Source organism: Saccostrea cucullata, unplaced genomic scaffold (genome assembly GCF_032062105.1).
Source record: "Saccostrea cucullata isolate Sc308-1 unplaced genomic scaffold, CSIRO_AGI_Scuc_v1 ctg14318, whole genome shotgun sequence".
Classification (NCBI taxonomy): Eukaryota; Metazoa; Mollusca; class Bivalvia; order Ostreida; family Ostreidae; genus Saccostrea; species Saccostrea cuccullata.
In genome coordinates this window covers 1-12864 of record NW_026919696.1, presented here as the reverse complement: position 1 = coordinate 12864, position 12864 = coordinate 1, and the positions used below count along the sequence as shown (strand labels likewise).

Sequence of the window (12864 nt, the reverse complement as noted above, 5' to 3'; positions counted from 1 at the left end):
CACATTCAAAAAGCGCTAAATCAAATCTACGCCAACTTGTTGAAAATTCAATTTCCGCCAAATATAATACATTTACAGTATATGAAGTTTCATTAATGTATGACACAGGGTTCCTACAAAACAACGCTTGTCTTCGGAATTTTGGGACAACCCTCGTGCACTGTACGTAGCATAGAATATATACATTGTTTGACGACGTCCGAGGTAAAGAGTGTTACCAATTGTCTGCGTACCTTTACAAACAGTACTCTATTTCTTACATGCTGTAACTATTTTCGGTAATGAGGAAAAACTCTCATTGAATCTCATGCCACTTAAAATTAACTCTCCTATTAAAATCTAATGTGTAATGTCACTTCTGTACTTTTTTTCCTGTCTCTGATATATACAATCCCTATCTAAAACAATTTATTTTATATTCGTGCGCCGGTTACGCGTTTGACGACGTAATTTTCCAACAACACTGAAAATCATGACTATAATCGTCTGTTTCCAATGCTATTTATATGAAATTTTCACATATTATTAAGATTTTGATTTCACTGATTTAGATTTGAGTTCAATGTTTTACATAGTACTAAAGAAACTAAAACAAATGTAATAGTCATATGCGTAAATTAATTATTCCGAATTTTGTCCGTGCACCGACAGGCCTTATCGGCCATCATTTAAATCGTCCTAATATTATTTATATGAAAGATGTACATTTAAAAATCTATAATTTTAAAGAACATTGAATATATTATATTTATGGAAAATTTGGTTCGTATTGGTTGCATGTTTTAAAAGTCATAATTATTGTCTACGACTTTTTGGGACAACCGTCGTATATCAAAGATATAAACGTCAATTTTAGGAGAAACAAATGATAAAAAAAGATATCTGACATTCTAGTGATTGACACCGAGTCGCCTGTATAAAAAACAAATACGTTTATCATTATGTCATCGGAACTACCCCTTCAGAATGGAAAGTGAGGAATATCTAGAAAATAGTTTAATAAATTTAAAACAAATTATGTATTTTGCATTCTAAATAGACAGCAAGTGCAAGTGCTTACAACGAACGAAAAGAAGCGATCCGCTAGTATCTAACTCAATCTATAATCCATAAAAGTTTGACATATTATTGGTATATCTCCTGTTTGTTCTTTGTGATTATCTATAGACAAAATGTCATTTTGAATTCAGAAAATTGTCTTCAACTTGGAACCGGAAGTTAAATTAAAATGTCCTCCCTGATAAAAATAACGTCATCTTACTACATTTTAGGATCCAATGCTTAACACAAACATGCCGAAAGTTTGACTTTGACGTCCAGGAGTGGTCCGAGTGGTGTAGGGGGCCAGTGACCATGACATTCACAAGTTTTGTTGCCCTTCACTCATATATGTTCTAATGCTAAAATTGTCTGATATTGGTACAGCGGTTATAGAAAAGAAGCTTGAAATGTTAATGCATGACTGACGATGAAAGACGACAGACAAAAACGAATAGCAATAGGTCAACTGAGTTACTCGGGTGACCAAAAAATACCTAGATACACCACGGGCATTTATTTTTGTAATATTTTTACCTTATAGTATAAAATAACACATTTTTTGAACTAAGGTGTCTTTGGCTTTTCTGGGATCAGAAGTAATAAATACTTTTTAAATTAAAAGATTATTTCGGATATGTTTTTTTATTATCTTCCTGATGTTCAAAGTCTCCATAGGCATAAAATAATGATTATTCAAGAAAAACAACACGTTTTTCTAATTGTGCATGGTCTGTTTTGCATTACCATACAGAATACGGTAACATTTTATGGTTAATTTAAACGGTCTACTCATTTAAAATATAGCTACAGGTCAGTTCAGCGAATCCCGATCCCGGTCAAAGAAAGAATTGATAACGGTTATAGAGATTCAAACTTTTCAATATATTCGGCATAATAAAACAGTTGATTACCCCTTCTGAGTGCAACATAACGTTTATTTCTTGGCTGTTCTTTCTCTGTTCTTGCATTAGCCAAGATGGGAGCAGGAGCAAGCAATAGGGTAAGATACAAGATACACAGCAATGCATTCCTTTCCATCGTGGTTTCTTCTCAATTAAACTAAAAAAGCTAAAAAAAAAAAAACAACATAACCCAAATTTTTATATACAATGTTTTTTCAATCTTCAAAAAGGTGTTTTTACTTTATTCTTGATAATTTCTGACCAGTATTTTTGCAAGTAAAATTCGTTGAATAAAATAATTCTGATTTATTGTATTTGTGTTAGATGTAATCGATCTTAGAATACCACGAATATTTTTTCAAATATAATTTGTAATAAAAAAAAATGTTACATTATCCATATGTACAAAATAAAAAGTTGTAAGAATAGCCATGTAAGCTTCTTATTGCAATGTTAACACATTCAAATCCACGTACAAAACTAATTTCAGACAAGTTTAGTAATTAACAAATTAAAAACTACTCACATTTAAAGAACATTCATTAAGATTTTTTTTAATTTTAATTTTTTCACGTAAAGACGAAACAGATCGAGATAACGAACATTATTCAAGATCAAAACTCCATAAAATAATACAAAATAGGAGCAGAGCAAACACGGACCTCCAAAACATTTGAGGTTGGACCAGGTGCCATGGAGGAGTTAGCATCCCCTGCCAGTTAGTCACACTTACCCTGTGCTCCATGTCGTGATCGAGAAATAACGGGAAAATCTGTCGTCAATCAGTGTGTAAATGATGGACTAAAAATTAGTATGAAAAACGTCAGTCAGCATTTAACTCAATGACAAAGTGTATTTGCTGACAAGGTCATTGTATCAACTTTATTACTTACGAAATGATGACTTTAAATGAGACTGTTTCATCAAATTGTTTCTGAATAATTTACCTCGTTTTAGAAGTATTTTATACAAAGAGCATGCTCTTGTGTATCGAATCTACCGAAATACATAAACTCTATATGCAGGTGATGAAGTTACAGTATATTGCTGCATAAGTAAGGAAGGTGACGATAGAAAAATTAAAGTCATCACGTTTTTCATAGAGCTTGGTTGTTCGATTACCATTAATGTAAGTAATAAATCCAAATTTGAAACAGATGTGTCAGACTCATCAGAAAAACTGACAATTTTATTTCTGTGTTTAATTGCTTATTAAAATTTTTACAGAACAAAGGGCAAAGCCTAAGAATATTTTTGAACTTTTTCTAACTATAAGTAGCTCACGTTAAGTACATCGATGTTACACCCCACCTCCTCATTTTGATCTCTGCTTCATTAAAATTGTCCAGTATTCAACGCATGTTCTCGATTTTAGTAACAATCTAGTTACTCAAGAGTTTAACAGGTTACTAATGCGTCTTTCCTATTATTCTTTTTTCGTTGATAAAATAACGATCAATTATATAAAAAAAACTGTCATATCTTTGGACAAACAAATGAGGGGTTTCAACTCATTTTCGCTCGGGAATAATATATCATTAAAATTTAATCTGAACTACATATATATATAAATATAGTTTAGCATCTTTGTGATTTGGTTACGAAAATGTAAAATTTTACCGCTTTCCATTCTGTTAGCACAATATAGGTGGAAAAACGTGTTGTTTTTTTTTTTTGGTGAGAGAAATCAAACCTAATTTTCTTCTTAGCATTTATCTTTAATTTTTTTTTGTATCTTAAAGGGGTTTTGAGTTATATTTGCAAAAGATATATATAGCATTTAATGTGAAATCAAAAAAGCCATATTGTTGATACTCCATAATGAAACGTTTAATAGCTTACTTAATAATAATGCCTTTCCTTTTCGAACATTTTTAATTTGCAATTAAAAAATAGATTAAAAAAAGAAGTAAACTTACTTTGTAATTATAATAATTCTGCTCAAAAGTAACGTTAAATGGAAATTCAAATTTGTGTAATTATTTTTTTTTCTAAAAGAGAGAAGTGATGTAATGATTCATTTAATTTTTTTCAAAATGATCATAAACGTAATCTTTGAAAAGTGTGATTAAAAGAGGAGTTTCTAAATATACTGGGACATGTAGTATATAACTATTTTTTCTTAAATTAGATCAAAATTTTTTAGAAATTTGTTAAAATGATTTAAATTCAATATGCAGTAAAATGTAAATAAAACTAAAACCATTTTGGTGAGGAAAAATAAATTTATGTTTAGGAAAAATAATTATATCTTTAAAAAATAATTGATGGGAGGGGGTTAAATATAAAAAATTATTCTAGTTCAATTTTCGAAAAGTCAAATGAAAAATTTTTAACGATGTTTTAAAATGGATAATCAATCCCCTTGCCTAAGCCTAAGGTAAATCGTGTTATCGTTTGAATTCAAATTATATATTTTTAAAGAAATAAATTAAGAAAATACTTACAAATTTGGCTTTTCGATATTTTTTCTGCTTGTAAATCTCACCAAGACCAGGATTGTTCTGATAAAGTTATATTAATACATGGATTAAAAGTCTGACTCAGTATATGTTGGACTATGATTAAATCTGTTTAGATTTACGAAATTAGACACAATATGTCAAAATGACAATCAACACAAGTCAAACAAGTTCATAACGAGCAAATGCGACATGATTGTGTCAACGGTACAAAAAATTATCAGTTATTACATGCCTATTGTAAAACTCCGCAGCAGTATGCATTGTATTACATAATTCATATTGACAATATTCCTGTATATGTGATTATCATAAGTGTAGAAATTCACACAAAACCCCAGGTTTTTTTTTTTTTGGGGGGGGGGTGGGTGGGTGGGTGGGTGGGTATTTGTATCATTAATCGAAAGATATATTTGATATAATTATATATATATATATATATATATATATATATATATATATATATATATATATATATATATATATATATATATATATATATATATATAAAGCACTAAAAAACCAACAACACTGTATATCCTAAATGTCGGATCTACCAAGTAGATACAAGGTCACGGATGGAAATTTATATAAAGCACTATTGGCTGCATACAGACGCCCAAGGAACCTAAAGGACATGGTAGTAAGAACCAGACTGGACAACCCATTACCTAACGGGGGCTTTAAAACTTGCTCTGACAGAAGATGTCTTCTTTGTAAGCACAGCACTGATATGGACAGTTTTAACAGCATTATCTAATGAAATTTTGAGTTCTTTATCCTTTTTTCACTCATTTTTTTCTTAAAATTGAAATATAAATTACAACATCAATATTTTTTTATTCCTTTATTTACCTATTTTACAATATACATCTGGATTTAAAACATTGAGCCATGATTTATTTCTCCTCTTCTTTTTCTCGTTATATGCGTCTCTTACATATTTACATAAATCACACTGAGCATCTAATACAGTTTTTCTAAAAAGATTGGGGAATAAATTTGTCTTTATCCTTTAAGTAACTTATGTATTCTGTTTCATTAGAACCTATTCTGATCAATTCTTTGGCTAAAAGACCGACAGAAGGAAAATCCTGACTATTAATGTAAGTTCCTTTAGGAAGATATTGACCGGCGTCTTTTGGTCCGTTAATTACAGGTATAACTTGAGAACGGTTTAAATAAAGTGAAAACAGTTTTTCTGTTGAATAACCTTTGCAAAGTGAATTCTCAAAAGAAAAAAAGAATTTGTAATCTCTTTCGAATATGTCCTGGCACCCCTTCAAATTATCATATTGCTTGCCACATTTTTTAGATCCACAACTGCCAAATTTATCCACTTTTAAGTATTTACTTAGTTCTTGAACCAATTTTTCTCTTCTGGAAGGAGTTTGACAGTGGCTTGAAATCCATACTGCGTCTTAAGTTTTCTTGCTGAGTACTCCAGTGTAGTTTTTGATGACGGGTTCTTGTATTGTTTTGCAATTTACTGTAGAATGGTACATATATATCCTATTCCTCCATATAAGAGATGGATAAATAAAAATGTTTCATCCATTCTTTGTTTGGCCTCCATGTGTAGTACGGGCTTTCTGCCGAGTTAAACACCCAAATCTGTCCTTTAATTTTCCTGATCACTTTTTTAGGAAGACGTCTGTGACTGAATACCACTATATCAGCATTGAAAACATTCGTTTCTAAAACACAGCCAGGTACGGAACATTGAGTACTATCGTAATACCGCACTTGATCTACATAGTACTCCTCTGCTTGAAACCAATGTATGCGATACATCCTTGGAAGTGAGTTATTGAATACTTTATTTGTCATATTTGTATTTGTATTGTTGAGTGTCAGTGACGAGTCAAACGTATCTAATGTGGACAAGTAGGTCAGTAAAGGAAGTTCTGTAGTTGGAATCTAACTTAGGATTATAACAAAAGATATAATTGTTATAGAAGAAAGTGATGTAAAAACGCCATTCCTTTTGAACATCTCTGAGTGGGCTGAAATAATTAAAACAAGAGTTTTAATTAAAGCCAAAAAAGATAAGGGAAAGGGAAAAAGCAAATAATTTATGATCAAAGAAATATTATCATACCTCATTACAATTCAATAATTATTTTCATTGAATGTCAAAGGCCATAAGTGTAATGTTAAATTACATGTATATGTCGTTTTCGTTCTTGTCTGCATGGTGTATGGCGAACATTAAAACTTACTGTTCTAAATATTGAGTATCTGAAACAACAATCTTAAATTAATATCTATCTAAGCCTCTTATTTCTAATTCGTCTCTTCTTAAATAAATATATTTCTTTGTCTCTTAAAGCTTTGTATTAAATATCTTTTATTTTGTTCGGACAAAAGTATTGCAGCGAGGTTAACGACTCCTTAAGGTATATCTTTCTAGTCAAAGCTTCGGGAAATTGATTATGACGTCACAGTGAACCTGTGCAAATGAATGTCTGTGAATAAATAATGATTTCCTTTTACATACAATGTTACATACTGTGATTTTTCATAATTATTGCAAACATGAATAATGTGTAACTTATCTTGTCATTATTACACTTTTCGAATGTAAAATTTAAGCCAAATTGATCTCGCTGTATTGACATAGATCACACCATAGACTAGTTGACACGCAGTGTCTCTGTACTTGAGACGCAGATAAAGCTATTATTGCAACTTGCACATATAAAAATTAAAAGTAGATAAGCGTGATCTGACTAAAATTGAGTGATATTTTGTAATGTATAACTCAATATTTCGCAGCCTTATTAAAATGAAAATGACTTAGTCTCTTATTAAAGCGCAATCATGCAGTTTTAAACATACGTGTACTTCAATCCAATGTACAACCTCTCGAAAATCTCAAAAGTTCAACGATATTCACTTAACTATAAATTATATATACACACATGTAGATATTGTCCCTACTATTTTGAAAAAAAAGTTGGGAGCAAGTTGTGCACTGTTTGATTTTTTGGTAATTTTACATCATTTCAATGTGTATAGTTTACATTTAATGCACGAAGTTTATTAGAAGACGGCTAAATATATAATGTCCGGGCAAATTGCTCCCAGCACTTTTGAGGTTAAGGTATATTTCTGAAAAAAAAAATCAATTTCATAGTGAAAAATTATCTGTATATTATTTAACTTTTACGATCTTTGTATCGGTACATATTTTTTTCTAATATAACCATGTCACGTGACCAACAGTTGATTTTCCTGAGGTTGCTTTGGTCGAACTTGGTTGAGTCCTCATACATACATACGCATAAGTACAATGCCCATAAAATTTAAACTCATATTTAAAAAAATGAAATCAACATTATATCGATTTTCTCAGAATATTTCAAGGCATACCTTATGGGTGGCCTTAACCTAGCTGTGATGGGAGATACTTTTAATTAGCAACAACTTGGATCTTTGATCACTCAAAATACACCTGTACTGACTTACAAACAACTTTGATCCAAAATAACTCATCATACACATCCACCGCCTTTCTAAAACTTTGATCTGAGATCACTCAACATACACATCATTCTACTGTCTTACACACAACTTTGATCTTAGGTCACCCATAATACACGTGTATTGTCTCACTAAAACTTTGATCTGAGATCACTCAACCTTAAATCATTATACACGTGTATTGTCTTAGAGACAACTTTGATCTTAGATCATTCAACCTTAAATAATCATACACGTGTATTGTTTAAGAAACATCTTTGTTCTTAGATCACTCAACCTTTAATCACTAGCAGCAACTTAACCACGACTGCTTCGATTGATTCCTGTACATCCATGTATAAAAGCTTGTTGTGGAAAATATGAAAATGAAAAAAACATCACTTTACCACGTAAGTAAAAATCTATTAAATACAATTATTACCTTACCTTCTCCGACAATATATATTTATCCTTTTCTGCTTTGCTTTGAAGCACGATATATAATCATTATACACAGATACATGATCTTAACATCTCAGTCACGTGATGAACTCAGTGATGTATGTTTCAGATTATGAGGAATTTTTATTTTCCTTTTTCTAAAATATATGTTTCCTTATCACCATAAAACACGCATTAATGAGTGATACTTTTATCTTTTTTACATTCACTTTTATACATTATCGTTAATAACTCCAATTTGCCCCTTTACAGTACATTAACAGCGCTTATAAAAATCTGATAACAAATTTGTTCAATTACGCTAAGGTAACTGAAAATAATGTTTGATTTTTTAAATCAGGTGAATGTTTTATTGTATTTTTTTATCAATATGTTTTGTGAAATATCATCGAATTATTATTGCTTTGTATTAAATGTGCTGTTTAGTTTTTGCCAGAAAATTTATTTGGTTTAAGGGGGATGTACGGCCATATTTAGTGCAGTGAGAACAAAATGTAAACATTTCTTCAAATGGCTAAAGTACATTATATTTTGATCAAATTCTAAACCCTTATGATAAAGATACAATAAATATGCATAACTGAATGCATGTTGTGCATATATAATATATACTTTTGCAGAAAAATGCTTTTGATATGCTTCTTAGAACTGCGCAGCTACAGAATTCAGCAGAGCCTTAAAAAATCCAAAAAAATACGCAAAGTGTGCATTAATGTTCTCTCTACAACCATTTGTTGAGAAAATGTCTAAATTTTGCACTTTTAAATGATAATTTTAAGTTCAAAACAAGGTATCGTTGTCTTCAAAAAGAGTGTAAAGAACCCTAAAAATAGTTCATTGATAGCAGCACGTGGTCTATTTTTAGCACAGAATTTTGTTTTCCAGACCTCTTCTTAATATGGAGGGACATAACAATCTTTAAATGTAGAAGAGAATTACAGTTGCAAAATATTTTAAATAATATGAACACTTTTCAAAGAGGATTTGTGTTATAGTGTGGCTTGAAGTAATTTATTTAGTATTATTATCGAACAGTTGTTAAATAGTGTACGAATTGAAATAAACTTTTTGATTCCAGGTAAGGAAAAATGAGCACCATCAAAGTTTAAAATTAAGAGTTTGTAAGTTTGCCACAGATAACTTATAATATCTATCAAAAGTTTAATTATCACCAATGAAATTAAACACCTAAAATCGATATGAAAAACCTTTTGTTAGTATCTACTAGGGGTGATCAAAAAGTTCTCGAACTATCTCTATATCTACAAAACCACAATTTAGATTAGAAACAAATTTGGTGCACACTCAAGGTCTATGAATAGCATATGCCGAATAAAGATTTGCTCACAATGTGAAAAGAAAGTCATTATGCAGGTACTTGTGACAAAAATTGTTGTCTCAGTGGAACTCATTCAACAAACGACTAAAATAATAATGGTATATCTTAAAACTGCCTTTGAAGTAACGTAAAAAAATTTGTTCATAGTTTATTAAGACAAATGACTTCCTAATAATTCAATCAATCATTGGATAGACCGTTTTAGTGAAGGAAGGCAGATGGTTGAATATGATACTTGTTATGTTGCCCGGTGAAAGCAAATTTGAAAAGGGGTTTGTTTTTAATAAAGCAATATGCTATCAAAGATCTCCAATTTACACTTTGAAAAATACTTGAATATTTCAACAATAATATAGTATCAAATACCTAAGATATCGTTTACTTTTGATCACTCCCCCCCCCCCCTATATTCTCTGTCAAATAAACATTTACAATTTTCATTACAGCGGAGCAACATTTGAAAAGGAATAAAATCATTCAGAGTGGGTTAGGAGATTTAATGAATAATTTTTTTTCTATTTGCCCATTCTGTCAAAATTACAATTTTACAGAGTAAAGAAAAAAATCAGCAAAATTAAATATTTTACACCATCTTTAAAATGACGTTTGGTGGACCTCCCAACTTCAGTTTCATTACATTTTAAAGTGCAACTCGCTACAAACAGAAAGAAAACTTTGCTCAACAGAAAAACACATAAAATTCCAGAATATAATTAGTTTTAAAAACATTATGAACAACAATAAACACTGCTTTCTAAGAAAATTGTGCTCCTTTGTAAAGAAAATAAATAAAATATGCTCCCCGGCCTAAATTCCCATACTTCACATTTATAGTAACCTACAATTTTTTGTGTTTGCTTAGTTTCTTACTCACGCATGCCTTTCTAGACCTATTATTGTATATAAAATCACTTATATGTTTTTTGTAGTCTCTGTACGCTATTGTAAAATGGTGATGAGATTCAAGTAAATGATTGATTGACTTGAGATTTCTGTATCAGATGACCATCAATCAAGACAAAGGGAAAATTATTGGGTCCGTATTTATGGTGTGAGAAAAAATTCCTTAAAAATTAAACATATTTGTTGACGGAAGAAAAAAAAATCCTGTAATTGGATGTAAAATAAAATTGAGTCGGGCCATTTTTAGGCGGTAGATCGGGAGAGGGGCAACCAAATATTTTTACAACAAATGGTCTTATAAGGCTAGTACATGTTCCATCACATACTTAGTAATGTTTTAATCTTTGGCACTATTTTGAAAAAAGAACATAGGATTTTCGGAAGGGGGGGGTAGTCTCTCATTTTTTTGCGATGATAGACATAGCATATGCAATGGGCCTTTGTTTGCAAACATTGTGATTGCTTCTAAATTAAAAAAAAAACAACTCTATATATTTTATCAAGCTTCGTATGTTCAATGATCGAGAGCTTACAACGTAGTCAACATAATGAGACATGATGCGTTTTTGTGTCCAAATATTACTCCATACGATGTGTTGGTCATTGCAAACAATCAAGCTATTTATGTGAGGTGCCTGAAGGAAATCCTTTAACTGCTTATTTTTTCTATCTAACTGCTAAACAAAATAGACATATGTACCAACTTTTCGATTGTAAGACATGTAATTGCAATTTGATTTTCATGCACCGCATATTGTTTAACATTTTCAAATTAAATGCTTAAAGCATTCTCCTTGCAGTGCCCCGTTTCAAAATAACTTCTATCGCCACAGAAAAAAGGCCGACGTAAACACATATGTTTAGGGCATTTTTTAGCTTTTTTTCTTGAGTTTTAAAGAAACCAACAAATTATCAAGACTTGTTCCACGAAAAATTAAATATAATCATAGTAATAAATGCATATATGCACAGCAGATATATGCACATGTCAAACACGTGCTCAGTGTATTAATATTTACTGAGGAAACTCGAGCTGTGAGCAGAACAGTTTTGTCCGATTTGCTGGAGTGGGGTTTAAATCGCGTTTTTTCATTAACCAGACGAAGCGATGCAACAAATAAAAGTAGTAAGTAATATTACCTAATGATTATTACTTAGTAATTTCTTGTCTTGATGTTTTTATGGCCGCATTTATTCTAAAATCAATGTTATTCGATCTCTGTGTGACAGAGGAATGGCGTACGAAATAAACACATGGCCTCAGTAAGACACACATATGAAAAATCAAATTTTCAAGAATTCTAGATAATGACAAAAAGCGAAACAAATGGTTGTAGCCATATTATCAATAAATCACACTAACACCATTTTCAATGCATTTTTTATCTCGTGAATGCTGTAGCTGCGCAGTTCTACAATGATTAATTTCCTCCTAATTAAAACAAAATAAACTTAATTATTTACTAATTTTGGTCTCTAATAGTAGTTAACTAGTGCATTAACACTTTGAGTAACTTTGGGCTAGTTTAGACGAGTATTAAGCGCATTCTTGGCATTTATTATTTCACACCAGACTAGATCCAATTGGTTTGTACCTCCCCCTTAAATAAGTCATAATAAACATGTTTTGTCTTTGAGTCTGTCGTGATCTAACGACACCGATCCTTAATAAATATAGAAATTTAAATCATTATCAATGCGATAGTGTCCAGGGGCTCGTATTTCAAAAAGTCGTAGTTTTGGGCCTAAGTTAGTCCGACTAAGAAAGTTACGCCAAATTTTAGTCGGGCCTAAATCGCTTTTTAGAGAGCGGCGTAAGACCTGGTCTAAGACTTAGACCTCTCCTCTAGGTACTAAGCATGCACAGATCGTATTTTATTTGGTCTAGAGACTACAATGACATGTAGCGGATCAAGTCTAGACTATCAAACCTAAACCTACTAAAGTACAGGAAGCACGAGCGCATTTGCATGCTTTATCTTTTCACTGTCTATCAAACAGATATATTATGCGATCCCATCTGCATTTTCAAGGTCAAAACTATAACATATAGTATTGGATTCAGAAATCTTGAAAAAGCTAGGGGGTGATTGGGGTCCGGTACTAGGCGCCCACAGCCACACTAAACAAAACTGATTGAGTAAATCTTTTATTATAATTTGGGACATAGCCCCCCTCTAACTACATCCACAACTGTTATATTAGATATCTACAAAAAAAAATTATGTACATACATGATTATACATACATGTACTTGCGAAAATTTGGAATAAAAAGTAATTTTCCCATG

At 31.1% G+C, this 12864-nt stretch overlaps 1 pseudogene; it reads right to left on the bottom strand.

The window, feature by feature from the left end:
- Nucleotides 1-5256: 5256 nt before the first annotated feature.
- LOC134236138 (glycoprotein 3-alpha-L-fucosyltransferase A-like) lies at nt 5257-6407 on the bottom strand (annotated as a pseudogene).
- Between the last annotated feature and the right edge of the window lie 6457 nt (nt 6408-12864).